The sequence below is a fragment of the Ambystoma mexicanum genome, chromosome 12 (assembly GCF_040938575.1).
Source record: "Ambystoma mexicanum isolate Mex_15411 chromosome 12, UKY_AmexF1_1, whole genome shotgun sequence".
NCBI lineage: Eukaryota > Metazoa > Chordata > Amphibia > Caudata > Ambystomatidae > Ambystoma > Ambystoma mexicanum.
In genome coordinates, this window is record NC_090936.1 from 61663616 (window position 1) to 61678833 (window position 15218).

Sequence of the window (15218 nt, forward strand, 5' to 3'; positions counted from 1 at the left end):
ATGGGGTAGATGAACAAACAAGGGGGGAATACCAGGTCTCACCCCCAATCCCCAAAGACCCCTCACCCAGGTGATCCTCCCGCACTGGTCCACCCCCAGAGTCTGGACCCAAAGGCGATGGCCATGCCTTGGCCACCTGATAAAGATCCACAGGGACTAGCGGGTGAGACACCCTCTGGTTTCTAACAGTACCCAACATGTTATTAATGAAAGCCATTACGGTCAGTATAAGGATCAGAACATCAATACCTTCCCTTCCAAGAAATATGTTCTTTTGTCAAGGTGTGTCCCGCGTGACTCCCTCATACCTGTAGTCCGGCGTGGTTGGCGGTCCAGGATAATGCTGGAAAGTGGTGCACATCTGGTCCTGTTGGCAGTGAAGTGTGGGCGTCCACCTCCTGACTCAAGCCAGAGGGTGATAACTAGCGAGAGGCAGGAAGCAGTTCCCCAGCACCATGAAAGAAAAGCCCCCACAATTAACGTGATGCCAGGTAGTGAAAAGCACTGAGGGTGGGTGGCGAGTAGTGAATAAGAAATGAATAGTAGAATAGTAAGAATGTAGGCAACAGAATAAGGTTTCCAGCAACAGGCAAGATGCAGGAAAAAATAGAGCAGTAACCAGGCCGGCCAGTAGGGTAGAAAGGCAAGGCCTGCAATAAGGAAAAGGCAGCAGAGGTCAGGCAAGGCAACAAGGAAGACAACTAAGTGGAACTCAGCAGCGTTTCCACATAACAAGAAGAGGTTGCGATGCACCGAGGTCAGTGTTTGCAGTGTTTTTATGTGCTGGGAACCAAAAGGAAGCTCTGCACATGCTCACGGGTCTTGGCAGACACCAGGAGAGGAGGAAGATGGGCCCGTGGATGTTGATGCGGGCGGTCCCGAAGTCGCCATCAGACCCACCGCGGAAACGAAACGTGGCGGGTCAGTCGGGTGAGTGCTGCGACATCTTTCCTCTGGTTTAAACTGTGAAAACAAGAAACAAACATTATTATCTACAAGTCCCTTATCTAGAGGTATGTTTTGTAGAGAGAGTGAGTAAGGTACAATTAAAACCGAAATATGTGATGAAATGAAAAATGAGAATGCTGAGGACTTCAAGTACCATAATGCCAGAGGTACTGGGATGAGGAAGAGGAGCTCAGAAGCACAGTACTGCAATGCGCAGTCTAGTGTTCCTAACAATCTACACCTGAGCAGGAATTTTGACTCTTTAAACCCCCATCAGGTGCCGATGCGAGGGAATAGCAGCAGGTGTAGCAGCAGCAGAAGAAGTTATCCGTAGCTGTGTATGCAGCAGAGGCAGAACGAAGACACCGGGACCACCGCCATGCCTTTGGCAGCTAATGGTGCTGAGAGAGTCGTGAGCAGGAGAAGCCCAAACAGCAGATGTCACGGAGTGGAAACCACTGTTGTTGCAGGTTGTACTGTGGGAAAGAGGAACTCTCTGCACATTGTGTCTGTCTCCGGTGGCTGGCGAGCACCGAGAAACAATAGGAGCAACTTAAGATCCTGTCTGGGAAGATGTGAGGCCCAGAACTGCAACCAGAGCTGTCAGGCGCTCCAAGTGTGGCGAGGAAAGAAGAAGTGGAAGCAGCGAGAAACGCAGACGTGCAGTGAGAGACCAGTGAGTTGACTTGGAGAGGTGAACCTGGGGTGCTCCATCGTAAACTGGAAGCTGCAAATATACCTTTTGAATACATAATAAATTAAAGCATTTTGGGTGGGCATTGACATTGAGTGGGTATTTTGGACATTTGTGTGGAGAAGGTCATTAGTAGGATAATGGGAAACAGTTTTCCTGGAGAAACTTGAAATCAACAGTTAACTGATGTGATAGTAGAAGCCCAGAGTTGGCAGGAAAGTCCCCCCCCCCTACCTTGGGGAGAGTGTCAAGGGGGAGAGGAACACAATCTGCATTACATTTGGCCAATCAATCATTGGAATAAACAGCATCAATGAATGTTGCATCATTATGGAAGAAGTTGTGAATTTTACGGTTGTTGAAAGTCAAAGACTTTATTAATGTTTTGAAGTGAACCACACCGCAGCGTAGTTGTAGTAGTGTTAGGAGATTCAATCTGGCAGGAGAGTACACCAAGAAAGGGTTTCTAGTGGTAGTCCTGGCAGGTTAGTGAACCAGGAAGAAGACAGTGAAGTACTGCATTGTGGTAAACGGATGTGGTGGAAAGAACATGGCAACACCACTAATGTGTTTGATGAAATGTGGTAAAACCATCCTGAAGAAAACATTGTTGTCTATAACGGAGAAATGTGTAGTAATTGAGAAGAGAATAAAAAAGAGAAGAGAAATCCGAACTACAATTATAACACCAAGTGAATCCCTCCAGAAGTAAAGGAACTTTGTGTTGGACATTTTTGTGTGTTAGCTTTTGAAGTAGAATCTGACTACTGGAGTGAACTTTATTCATTGGAACCTCTATTTGGAAATTCTGCTTTTACCCTGGGGAACGGGTCCGACCCTGGTTACAAGAATATGTGGTTCTAATTATTACTTTGTTGAAATTGAACAGACATAGGAATAACTGGAGTGTTTTTGTTGTATGTGTAAGTGCGAGGGAGAAATATCCTTGTGTATTAGAGTTTTCCTTTAATCCTAGTTTCATATGCAGGGAATCCCATCGTTTGGGAATCCCCATAGGTTAGGGAAAGCAAGGCGTTTATCACACCCTTTTAAGTTAATAAAATGGCTTCTTATGAAAACCCTTTATCAAGTTGTTTGCATTGCATTTCTCGTGTATCAGTATTGAAATCATCTTTTTTGGCATGCATGTACCATGGACTGATGTAGATGTATCCCCTTTTTAAAAACAATTAATAGTTTGGCTGGTTGTAAATCGTAGGTTTGCAAAATATGCCAATTGCGTTATTACATTTCACTAAGCATTACTGAGATGACAGAAGGTAGCAACACAAACAAATCGGTTATTGTCCATTTTCTCTTTGACGCAGATACCTTTGACTTATTAATGGTCATTGAAAAGGCCAAACATATCAGATGGAATGAGTGGTATGCACGGTATAAGAACAGTTTCTAAATTCCATTGATTACACGAGCCTCCATGATGTGTCTTTATAGATGCGTAATTGTCAACCTTGTTCCATTGCAGGGTCCCTGTGATGGCATATGATTGCATAGTAGCATAGTTACAGTACCTACTTTCAGTTTTAGGTCGTGGGGAGGCATTCGTCCTACAGTGTTTCGCTCTTTAGAGACTGAAACATTGAGCCAGTAATTAACTGTTCATTGACACTGGAACGACTGTGGCCTGTATGAAGAGAAGTGGGTGTGTAAAGAAGTAACTTGAAATTAATTTGAATGTTTGCGATAGTGGAAGGTGAAGTTGACCACGTAGAACCATGCTCATTCTGTTTGTTGAAAAGATAGCCGTTGTTGGAGTGGATGCACTTTGCCATTTGGACAGCAGAGGGCAGCCTAACACTGATAAATTGCATCAGCCGAGTACGGAAACATACTGAAGAATTTTATATATATAGATAATCAAAATATCATCTTTATATTGTCAATATAATTTGATGGATGCTAGAAATGGATTAAATGCAGAAGGAATGTTGGTCTCTTCGAAGGTTTCAATGAACAAATTGGCTGAACTGAGGGCAAAGCCCGCTCCGATAGAGGTACCCGAAATGGCCCGTAAAAAGTTCATTTATATATAAATTCTCTGTTAAAGCAACTGTAGACAGGTCAGTGATCAGCTTGGTGGGGACTTGATGAGAAGCTTCATGTAGATTTAAACTGAGCATGGGAACAGTTATGGTGCTTGCCTGTGGAATATAAGTATAGAGGGACTCTATATCTAAGGTGACCAGCATGTCAGTACTGGAGTTAAACACCATGTTTTCTACCAAGTTCATTATATCGCAGGAGTCTTTAAGATAAGAGGTGGCAAGCATATAGAGTGGTGTAAAGAAAGAATCCACATATTTAGAGATAGATTCCAACAGAGACCCACATGCTGACACTACGGGCTAACCAGGAGGGGAGTCCATAACGTTATGCACCTTGGGTAACAAGTAAAATACCGGCACTGGGTGGTTTTGGATTCAAGAAGGTGTGTTCATGTGAGTTAAGGATTCCATCCTAGTAGGCCAAATCAGTGGTGTATGAATCCTACTGGCGAGCTCATGTGTGGGATCTTTCTGGAGTTGTATATAAAGATCCATGGTAGTTAGCTGTGATAATGCCGGAGGAACATAAGCTTGTGTAGATTGAATAAAGATACCCCTGCCTTTACTAGCAGGCCTAATTACAGCTGAGGAATCGTTTTTCAATTATTGGAAGGCTAAGTATTCAGGTTTAGAAAGATTGAATTTAACATATCTCTTTGTATTCAAAACTTCTGTTAGACCCCTTGTGATAACAGATTAAAATGATTAACAATTATGTTGGCATATCTTTCGCAGGAGGCAAGAAAGTAGATTTAACTTGAAATAGATGATTAGAAGATGCCTCAAGATCAGAATCTTCAAAGAAAAACCCAAGTGGGATTATTTCAAAGAAATTGACGTATCTCTGTTTCAAGTTGTATATTAGACAGAGTTTGACTAGGTACAAAAGACAAACCTTTATTTAAGAGTGTACTTTCAGCCTCAGTGATTGAAACATGTGTTAACTTAAACACCTTCTTGAGGTTTATGCTGTTAGAGTTTCTCAGCCTATCATAACCCTTTTCCTTGTCTTGTTTTCTCTTCTCTCAGGTCCCTGTGACCCTTGGATTGGGTTAGGGTAGTCCTTTCCTTTTCCCTGCTGGTTCTCTCTTCTCTTCTCCTCCCCTCTGACCTGGGCAAGTCTCGTAAACTGCAGCAGCATTCTCCACATTTTGCTGCTCTTCGCTCATGGATGCTAGCAGTCTTTGCATTCCACTCATCTCTCTCCCTCAGTGGCTCTCAGTCTGAGAGCGAAGAGCACTGGACTCTGGGTCCGTTTGCAGGCTCTGGGCCCACCACATTCTGTACATGGTCTCACCCCAGGTCTGGTTTTCTTTGTACAGCCTCTACGGTCTTGCGTGCTTCCTCGTCTGGTGTACAGCATCTCTTTCTCTGTCCTCTGCCTCCTTCTGCACTGCAGCCGGCTCTGCTGGTCTGCACAGTTCTCCCCTTGTCGAGGTTCTCACATCTGAAACTCACCTCTGTGCTGGGTTTCTCCTCCTCCATTCAAGGGTTAATGGCCCTTTATTCTTGCTCTGATATTTATTGTTGAACACAGGTTGTCAAGCAAGTGGAAAGTTAAGCATTTTCTTGAGCCAAACACATAGTTGTATTGTTAGTATATCTACTCCCATGTAGGCAGATAATACCTTGGTTATAGGGAGTTTTAAATGAGAGTCCTTGTCCCCTAAAGGGGAGTCACTTCCAGTGAGGTCCAGATTTCCCAAACCCCTAGGGAGGGTTTTGCTGAGCGGGCTCACCTCCCTAGACTCAAAGGGGGTGGGCTCCCTCTAAGGTAGAACAGACAAAGTCTCCAGATCCGTCACACCTAGTCCCATGCTCATTACACAGAGCTATACACAAAGGGGACATCACAATAAACACCATGTCACACGAACGTCAACTGTCTCATCAGGCATGGGGTGTGCATCTCTGAGGCCATTTGGTAGGGTAAACATCCTCCTGTATGTGAACCCACACTAACCCTATTAGCTTTGGTCAACATCCTCCAAAATGCATGAGTGTCTTGCTATGCCATGTACCAGTCTGTAGGAGTATGGCCTTATCTCTCAACTCGCATGCTTTTGGAGGGTATCACCTGCCTTGCAATCAGCTCACTCACCCGCCAAGCACCACACACACCTATTCACTTCAATGGGCACTCAGCAGCCAACAAAATAAATATTGGGTGTTTTCACCCATCTTAGTTGCACAAAAGTTTGAAAGCAATGGTAAGGCGCAGATCACAAAGTGACAGGCGGCTACAGGGTACTCCCCACCCTACAGGATAACGGAGGGCAAAGAGACTGAAGGAGGACACAACAGATGCAGAAGACAAGGTGTAGAGAAGACACTTAGTTCTGAAACGAAAACCCATAAGTGGACACAGGATATTTACAAAGAATGAAGCTCCCCAACCCACCAACTGAAAAGTAGAGAGCAACGCAGCACACGAGTGAGGAGAGAGGCAGAGCCCTCTCCAAGGATTGCATATTTCAAGGGAATGCAGGGGAGGCTTTGTGTAAAAAACAGGAATCGCAATGCTAACCCTCCCGATTTATACGGGAGACTCACGATGATTTTTTAATTAAAATTGTTGCTATTTTTTACTTTCAACTCCATCCTAAAATAATTCTAACCTCAACGCAATCGAATGGGAACATTTAAATCTCACGCTTTTTGTTGTATCCCTCACACATGCTGCAAAATGTTGGCATATATTAAACGCACACTCAAATATCAAAAAGAGAACAGAAATTCAGTTGCCAGGCCTGGAAAGCAAAGCCAAGCCGAGGTCACAAAACCGGGGAAACCAACGTAAATCAGGAACCACGACACTCACAGAAACTGCCGCCGAGAAGGTTCCATTCTCGTCACGCTGCAATGTAAAGCTGTGGGTTCCCAATGATGACTCCGACATCTCTTGATGTTCCAGTTGTTCCTTTAATGAGTTTCCAGTACATCTTTTATGTTTCTTATGTCGAGTTCATCAGAGCTCAAGGCAAACATGCACCGGCATCCTCCCAGGTAGGCTTCATCTCACCAACTCTCTCACTCAGAACTCTCAACCATACAACAACATTCTCACCAGCAAGGTTCCATGTCACTCATTCAGCATTCTACTCATTCTGCAAAGACAACATGGAAACCTAAATCACTACATATCTCCCTTCCTTACACAACAACAACGCCGCCTACCAAAACCGGTCACACTCACAACACACAGTACAAACACACACTCCAACACATGCGCATGCATCTCAACCACATGAACTATCACCACACCCGTACAACCTGAAGGTGTCACCAGTTCAAATGGTACCATAACACAATACTAACGATGCCCCTCCCCTTTTCTACACAGTAAAGGAAGAACACCTACCAATGAAAATTTGTACCACTAGCAATCAATCTTCAATAGCTCACGTATCTCTCTCACCTCTTTCCTCCTCTACCACACAAAAACTGTAACCAATACTAACCTCATAGCCACACCAAACACACAACTCCGAGCTGTGCACCACACACAAAAGAACAAGGCTGGGCATTCCCAACACCCGAGTGAACAGACACTATAGCACATTGCACCCTAAGGTACCTATGCCGCCACCCCCACTTCGTTGCCTGTCCCCTAAAGATCCACCTAAAGACCAAACACAACTATGAGAAAGCATTGTCACACTCAACATATAAATAAATGCATCACTTTCACCAGAACAACAGTACTCTTGTTACACTCAGCCACCCATAACTTCACAGCCAAATAAATACACACCACTATGATGTGCACCTCACAATCAAAGAACCAGGTTGGACATTCCAAACATCCGAGTGAAACAACAGCCAAACAGCACAAACAGTGCGATATTGCCACCCCTTATCCGTCACCTGTGTTCCTTGAGTCCAACAAACTAACTCAACTGCTGTGAAGAACAACACCATTGAACACACCATACACCATTCCATCAAGCATACGAGCACAAAATCACCAAAATGCCAAATCTCTAGCACACCACAAAGACTTAAACATGCAGATCCCCACACTGCAACAACAAAACAGTGCTTTAAAATTAATAACATTTCTGCTAAATTTACTAACTAAACTTCTTAGTTCTCACTAAATGGCACAAACGTCCTTTAAACAGTTCCACCTGCAAAGCAAAAAATGTAGTAAGCATGTTCCATTTATCACATTTCCTGTGCCATGTACTATAGCTATATCAGTCCACTTTGCCCTTTTGCATTGAAAAGTCCATCTGCGGAAAGAACATGCGTTAAACACAACTGCTTCATAAAGCTGACATTGCTCACATCAAATATGTGTCTCTCAATAAAGGCCACGACACCACACACTCCCATTCAGTGTACATTCACCCAAAAAAATGCTCATGTTGCAATTATGGTGTCAAAATATCACAGGCCTCGCGTGACAATTAAAACCTAACATGTTAAACTAAACTCTGCTGCATACTATGTAAAACACCACATATAATCAAAGCAAAAGTACATCCATAAACCACCAGCTTATTAACCAGCTCCTTGGCGCTCTCTTAATGGGCAAAATGCCCATCAGCTGCACCGCAATGGGCTCTAGGCCCCTCCTCATCACAGCATTTGGGCTCCAAGCCCCTCCAGACGCTGCAGTGGCCCCCAGGACCCTCCTCTTCAGATCCTGTGGCTGAAAACCCCTCCAGGCGCTGTAATGGCCCCCAGGAACCTCCTCTGTACAGCATATGGGCTCCAAACTCCACAAAGTCACTTATGACCCTCGTAGAAACACAGTTCCCATAGTGGGCACCTACCCCCTCTGCCAGAGAGCAGTGGTCTCCTAGTTTCTCCTAGGCCCAGCTCAGGCTCCAAGCCTCTCCCAATGCTGCTGCCCTGGGCTCCAAGCCCCTTAGCTGCACAACATGACCTCCGGATTCTTCAATCCCCAGGCGCCGCTTAGGCTCCAAGCCTCTCCAATTGCTGCTGTCATGGACTCCAAGCCCCTCAGCTGCACAGCATTGCTCCCAGATTTCTAATTTCCAAGGAAAAGCTCAGGCTCCAAACCTCTCCAATTGCTAATGCCATGGGCTTCAAGCCCCTCAGCTGCACGGCATGGCTTCCAAATATTTCCAGGCGCAGCTCAGACTCCTAGCCTCTTCAAATGCTGCTGCCTTGAGCTCCAAAGCCCTCCATGCCGGATCCTTAGGTTCCCAAACCCTTCAGACAGTCACTGGGCCCTCAGCCGTGCCAAAGTTCCTCTGCCTTTCACTGTGCTTGACCTGCCCAACTGCTGGCAGACCAGCCGGCCCTTGGCCCAGGCTCTGCTCACTCTCTTCTGCGCCTCTGCCCTTTGCACTGGGCCCTCCTGCGTCTACAGCATAAAGCGCTCGCCCTACCTGGGAGGGTCTTCTTCTTGGGTTGGGGGGCGATGCATGTGCCATCCTCAGTGCTGTCCCCCAGCACAGCCAGCATCCTCGTCGCCAATGTAAAGCTGTGGGTTCCCAATGATGACTCCGACATCTCTTGATGTTCCAGTTGTTCCTTTAATGAGTTTCCAGTACATCTGTTATGTTTCTTATGTCGAGTTCATCAGAGCTCAAGGCAAACATGCACCGGCATCCTCCCAGGTAGGCTTCATCTCACCAACTCTCTCACTCAGAACTCTCAACCATACAACAACATTCTCACCAGCAAGGTTCCATGTCACTCATTCAGCATTCTACTCATTCTGCAAAGACAACATGGAAACCTAAATCACTACACCGAGGTCACAAAACCGGGGAAACCAACGTAAATCAGGAACCACGACACTCACAGAAACTGCCGCCGAGAAGGTTCCATTCTCGTCACGCTGCGGCCTAACTACCGCTGTGTTTGGGCGGGATCGAATAGTGCGGTTTCTTTGGCACAACGTCACGATGACGGCATGACGTCTCCGCTGCTAGGGATGCCGGGTGTTGTAGTTTGGTCAGGCGCCCCTTTTCCACCTGCCTCTGCAAACCGAACAATACACTAAGTAGAAGGCACTAAAAAGGCGCGAGAAGCCTTAGCAAGGCATGGAAGAAATTGCAACGCTGCATTATATTATCATGTATCATTTTTGCTGTGAGCACTAAGGGAATGCATTTATTGTGGTGTGAGCATTAAGGGAATGCATTTGTGTGGGACCACATTGCCCTATTATAGTATTAGTGAACAAAGTGCATGTTCGTTTATTTGTGAGCTGTGGCATGTAATATATTGGTACCTTATACTGAAAAACCCTGTGCCTTATAGCAGAACATTTTTCACCTACAGTGTAATGATTTTAACATGAAGTTTTCCAGCACTGCTGGGTGGCCAGGTATATGCTTTGTCCATTTCTTGCCAGTTCATTGTACTGGACCAGCTTTTCCAAAGAAGAACACGTTGATATTTAGGTCATTGTTGGAGTGACCAAGTTTATTCTCACACCACTGTCCACTTATAATTCATCCTGTCTGATATGATATGATAGGTTATTTATAACGTGCTTAATACCCAGAGGTTTCTAAGCGCGGACCCGGATATCGAACCTGTGGTGCTCCTGTGTCTTGCTTCCAAGGCGAGCACGTTGCCCATGAGCTATTCTCCCGAGACAAAAATAGAGCACGATTTAAATGAAGAAAGCAAAAGTGTCTGACCCAGACCTTCTTGGTTGCCTAAAGGAGACCTGCCAGAATTCTGGAAAATACTTGATAGGTTCTGGCCAAAGAAGTTAAATACAAGTATTGGTAAAGCGCAAGTATTGTAAAGCACTCTGGTGCTTCCCGAAGCTAGGTGCGCGCTCAATAAATAACCTAATAATGAAAAACGTTTTATAAAAGAGCCCACAGGAGATTGGTGGCTTGGTATATGCAGAGCCGGCCTTGGGGGGGCGAGCCGGGCGACCGCCCGGGGCGCCACGCACCCCAGGGCGCCATAAGCCCCCTCCACGCCAGCTCGGGGGAGTCTTTCAAGGGCTCCCCCGAGCTGGCGTTAGGGGAGAAGGAGCGGCAGGCAGCATTTTGCTGTTGAAAGTGCCCACCACCGCGGGTGCCTTTAACAGCAAAAAGGCACCATTGGCCCCCCACCACGCCAGCTCGGGGGAGTCTTTCAAAGGCTCCTCCGAGGTGACGTGGTGGCAGAAGGCGTGGCAGGCGCCTCATTGTCATTGAATGAACCCGCGGCGGCGGGCTCATTCAATGACAACGGGGTGCTAACGCGCCCTATTCACACCATTGCCTCCTCGCCAGAGCGAGGAGGTTTAAGGGAAAAAAAAAAATAAGAAAAAAAGTGGCCCCTCCTGGCCCCGGCCCCTGCTAACCAGGGGCACGCAAAGGGTGAGGGGGGCGCCAATTCGCCCAGGGCGCTGCTGCCCTTAAAGCCGGCCCTGGGTATATGGTGTGAATTGAAAACCTTGAGAAGTCTTTTCAATGGCAAATCTATGTTAACAAACATTGGCAAAGTCAATATGTGTGGATTGGCAAAGATTGAGGGGAAACCCGTTTTTGTGCAGCAGGGCCTTTACAAAATATATATACAACGCCAGACCTATTAGGCAATGGTTATGTTGTATGATGTCCTTTCAGACTTGAAAGCACTGGCCAATGAACGTGGACTTTGTTTGGCGACTCCCTAGAGGGGCTACCAATTAAATTCACGCTTGATTCCACACGATCAGGGTTAATGAGAAGTGTTTTACTTGGGAGACATGGGTAAATCACAGGCCTAATCATAGAAATACATGTGAGTGTCAAAGTACTACTGCGCCGAGATTAGCACTCCTGCCCGTGCTATTGCAATTACACATTACTACCAGTGGTGTGACATTAACGCTGGAGGTAAATATAGTCAGTGATAAAATGTATACGACTGGCAAAAGACATGTTTGTCTAATTTGTGAGTAAAAAAACACATTACCGGATTCAAATTTACCACAAACGCTCAGTAAATAACATACTGTCAGCAAGAGCATATCCCAATTTTAGGAACAGAAATAACACCCCGTGGCGAACCAGAAGGAGTCAGACACAGTGAGGACATTTCAAATCGTTCTTTATTAAATCAAATAAGAAAAGATCAATTCATCCCTTTTACCAAGTCTTCTCGACCCCCGTCCCTGCAGCGGTTTTTCCACTGTTCTCTTTGCCGGTCTTCAGGCGTTAGTCTATGCTCCTTCAATTCTCTTGCGCTGCTGCTGGCTCCGCAGCCCAGCAGCGCTCTGCCACTCCAGGACGTTCCTCGTCAGAGGTTCTCCTCTGCGTAAGATTCCATCAACCTCTCGTTGGGTTCTTCATCTCTTTAAGTTTGCCACCTACTCTTATTTCTTTTGTATTTTTTTTTGTATGCGCATTTTTATTGAACATTGATTCATAGTTGACAACCAAAGACATTGCAATATAAAATAAGGCCCCCCTCCCCACCTTTACAACTTGATGAACAACAATTATTTACAACTCCAAAAACCTCCCCCGAGGTGGCAGGCTGGCCCTGTAGGTAACAGCCCGCCACCCAAGTTAAGGGCCAGAGCACAGTGAGGGTCCCTTAACGAGGGTGGCGAGCCGTTACTTGCAGGGTCGGCCGATCACCTCGGGGCATATCACCATTAGACCTTGTTGGGCCTAATAAGGCCCAACAAAGGCTGAAACATGTTTGGGGATGATTGTGGTCCTGTGCAGAAACGACCCTCCAGGATATTGCAGCATGAAATGGCAAAGTTTGCAGCACAAACCTCCAATTATTGCAGCATTTATGTGGGACATTTGGTATTAACTAGAGGGTGTAAGATTGCCACATTGCAGGGCAGAGTGCACGGCTACAAGAGAGCTAGGGTGTCATTATTATGTATCTTTTGTGTTAATTTAATAGGAAGAATCCCAGACGTCTCTGGCTTGGCAGAACAGGGTTTGTTTTGGCTACATTTTTGGTATAATGTGCATGCCTATTTAATAGCAGTGCTGAAAATATTCCCCTTCTATGTTCTCCAATCCCCCGAACACCCACACGCCTCCCTCACCAACACTCATCACACATCTCACCAACTCCCCATCACAACTTGCCTTCCTGAACCTCTCACTCCGTCATACACATACTCACGTGCTATGTCACACTGCCAAGTCACAATTTGCACTTGCCAGGCCCTGCCACACTCAAAAACATACTTCCAACTCTAACTCTCAAATTCTTCCCACAGTATACAGTCTTTCATTCTTTTGCTCTGCATCTTAAATCCTTTCTCCCATTCTATCGCACTCTTCCCTCATTCTTTTTCCCAATCTGCAACTGATTGCCTCTTCCCGGCCAACCGCTTCCTCTCTGCTTTCTGGCCCACTGCTCCCCCTGAGCACACGCACGCTCTACTTTCTATACCCCCGCTCGCTCTCAGATTTCTGGCCCAGTGCCCCACTGCTTCCTCTGCTCTCTTGTGCACAGCTTCCTCCTCTGACCTACTGCTCTCCCTCTGCTTTCTTGTTTATCACTTAATATCTCACCCATCTCTCTCCCTTTTCCCTCTCATAGTATAACCATTATAAAAAAAAAATGTAAATGTAGATTTTGACACAGATCCTCAAAAAATGGTGCATTGAAAAATAGAACCAAGGATATGCTATTTTTAGATAACCAAGTTTTGGAAATGAGCAGATCACCTTCTTCTCAAGGGTGACCTGCGCATTTCCACGGGGCTGAGCTGTAGCGCAAATTGTGCTCTGGTCAGCTGCCTTGAATTGAAGCGCTCTCCCAACAATGTTCTGCAGGCTCACAGCGCATTTCACTGTGACGGCCCTTCAGGGGCCTGCCACTGTAAAATGCAACCCAAAAAACGCATTTCTATCTTCTTTGAGGAACAGAAATGCAAGTAACACAGCAGCGGTTCATACCTTTAAAACAAAATGCATGACAGGGTCAGGAAATACCCTGTCATGCAGTGGCACCCCCACGCCCTCATGCACGTAGGGTTGCCTACAATTTCTGTACTTTTAAAAGTGCACCTTGCTTGGAAATTTGGGATGCGCTTTTAATTTGGCAGAAACGCTGCCTGATTTGCGCAAGGAAGTAAAAAAGGCCATCTGAATGGACGCGCATATAAAATGTGCCCATTCAGGTGTCCGTTCTGGATTGGGGCTGCTCTTTTTTTGGCACAAGTGATGAGATGTGTTTGCGCATTTCATTTCTTGCATCAACAAAAAGTTTTGAGAACCTGGCCCCCTGAGTATTTTTTTTTTAAACTGTCTTTTTTTGCTGGCGTTTTTGCAAAAAATTCTATTTTTGTGCAAAACCGCAGCTTTCGCTGCATTTTGCGGGTTCGCAAAAATCACTGTAGGCTGGAGGGTCTGAGAAGGGATGTGACCAAGCAGTTAAGGCAAAGAATGATGGTCGGGAAGGTTGCCCATAGCAATGCCAGAGGTTAAGATTCATTCAAAACCTACCAGCCATCGGACCTTTTGTTTTGCTGTAGTCACCTTGAGTGGGATCGGTATGCCGAGACGTGGGTCCTGTGCCTGCTGGGCCTAGAGACCCAAGCTACTCCTCACTGATGAGGCCGAACAAGGCTGAAACATGTTTGGGGATGCTTGTGGTTGTTTGGGGATGCTTGTGGTGTCGTGCAGAAGAGATGTGACCAAACAGTTCGGGCTGGACGGCCCCTTTAGGGGCGGGACCAAGCCTGATTTGCTTATAGTCTTTCCCCTTTACTAATGGCTTGGCAGGTGAAGAACGATGGTCTGGAGGGATACCCAGAGCAATGCCAGAGGTTACAATTCATTCTAAACCTTCCAGCCATCACACCTTTTGTTTTGCATTAAGTACATATGTACAGAACTTGGTGCTACACTTAAGGGACCAAAGAGGGACTCCTCCGCCACCCATTGGTCTCCTGAAAATGATATTGTTACCTGATTGGAAGAAGTGAGGATTCTGAAATGTTTATGGCCCATAACACAACAGCTGGAAAATAGAGGGGCCTCCTATGAATCTAGACTAACTGATATGGAACAGCAAACTAGTGGAGAGGAAGTATTAGACAAGGAGAGCAAGGAAGAGGAGGAAAACAGAAGTAGACAGAATAAACATAGCATATATGATCTTCCGGATGGCAGCAAAGGATGTGACTCGATCAAATTCATTCAAACCTTGCTACCCAAGCTTCCGGGGCACCCAATAGAATGTTGCCTGAGGGCACAGAGAGAGTGCAAAGTAGGACATCTCCAGATAGTTGTGGACACGGGTTCAAGAAGGAAGCTGGGACCTCTTTTCTTGCACGCCCACCTCATATTTAAGAAGTGATTGATCTGGGCAAGGCATTTTTTGTATATTTATCAGTATTTTGCTAAAGTTATGGCCATAGATGGAAGGACATCCTGGCATTCAGGCCTCCCCCAAACAGCTAGGGTATAGATATGGTATTTTCCATCCATGTTTTTTTTTAAAGGTTACTGTTGCAGGAAAGACATTCTCCTGTGAGGATCCTACAAATCGGAGGGAATTCATTCATGCTCTACACCAGGAGGATATGGACACTTCAGAACCTAGAGCTGTTGGAACTT